This window comes from Neophocaena asiaeorientalis, unplaced genomic scaffold (assembly GCF_003031525.2).
Source record: "Neophocaena asiaeorientalis asiaeorientalis breed wild unplaced genomic scaffold, Neophocaena_asiaeorientalis_V1.1 scaffold234, whole genome shotgun sequence".
NCBI lineage: Eukaryota > Metazoa > Chordata > Mammalia > Artiodactyla > Phocoenidae > Neophocaena > Neophocaena asiaeorientalis.
Window position 1 is genome coordinate 208,340 of NW_020172270.1, and position 1,408 is coordinate 209,747.

The window sequence follows — 1,408 nt, forward strand, 5'->3', positions numbered from 1 at the left end:
GAGGAGGACCCATAATGTCAAACTATGTCTAGAATGAGAAAATTGTTGTTATTGAAGGAAGAAGTTCTCAAGTCTTTTAAAGATTCCCTGAGATTAGACAAACAGTTGTCATCCCAGTGATTTATTCCCGGAGCCTGGCACCTCGGTTTTAGCTTTAAAGGAAAAGTCACCATTTTCAGGGAAAGAAGGGCCCAGGGTCTGCAGCAAATTCGTTTGGGGGTTGAGATAAGGCATCTAAACCATTTCTGGGTCTCAGTTTCCTCATCTGCCAAATGGGATAATATGGGCCTTAACAATCTTATTGGAAAAATAGATAATAAACGTTAAGATTGCTAGTTAAACGTGAGTCATTATAATTTAAAGGGCAATCTTCCATCTTCCACTGGCAGGGAGGAGTTCAAGCACAGAAAAATTCTAAATTTGAAGAGAAAGGGGGAAAATCGCTTTACTACATTCAGAATAATTTGGTGCCCTGAAGGGCCACACACTTTGTGCTTGAGGAGAGAAGCAGCCCCTTTCACTTCTAACAAGCCCTTTTACACAATTCCTTCCCTTTTATCATTAAAGAGGTTTGCGTTTTTATTACTGGCCAGGAAGACTAAGGCAAGAAACGGAGCTCAGCAGATGGCCTCCAAAGACAAGGAAAGATAGAACGATTGTATGTGTCTGTCTTCTTCAAAGTCTAGTGTGCAATCATTGGCCCACCGTAAAAGGCAGACTCCGAAATTCAGTTACACTAATTTGGTGGATTCTTATTCCATGTCAATACACTGTTGCTTTCTTTTCTTAAAAAAAAAAAACACAACAAAACAACTCTCACGTGGCTATACAGAGAATTAATATAGTGGCTCTTCAGGCAATGTCTGTCAGAGTGCGCCACACTCAAACGCCCCTGACGACTGGTTTTTTTGAGGATAATTTGAAAGGTAAATTTGATTTTAAACAGCTTTGGTTTGATAATAGGGTTTTCAATGACTTTGCTCGATTCACAAAGATAGATTTGTAATGATTTTAATGATCTTCTGATGACAGTCAATGGTAAATAGAAGGGGGCTGTAAAATCTATATGCACCACGTATATCAAAAGTATATTTTAAGGATAACGGTGTCTATATTCTATGATTACATGAGGGTTGAAACAAAAAATCTGGCTAAGGTCAGAGTGTCTGCTAAAAAATGGATGAAATTTGAAAAAAAAGGCTAATTCATTAGCACTTTAAAGAATATCTGTGTAGGTAACACAGCTCAAAACTCAGTTAATAATGAGGCAGTTGCTACTTTATAAAAAGTGTAATATTGATCAGACCTGTCTACTATCTTACTTCCTGTTCCTTTAGTATTACATTGAAATGCCTTACTGGTAAAGAAGTCTCCCCATTTGAAAACCATAAAAAAATTTAATTCGATG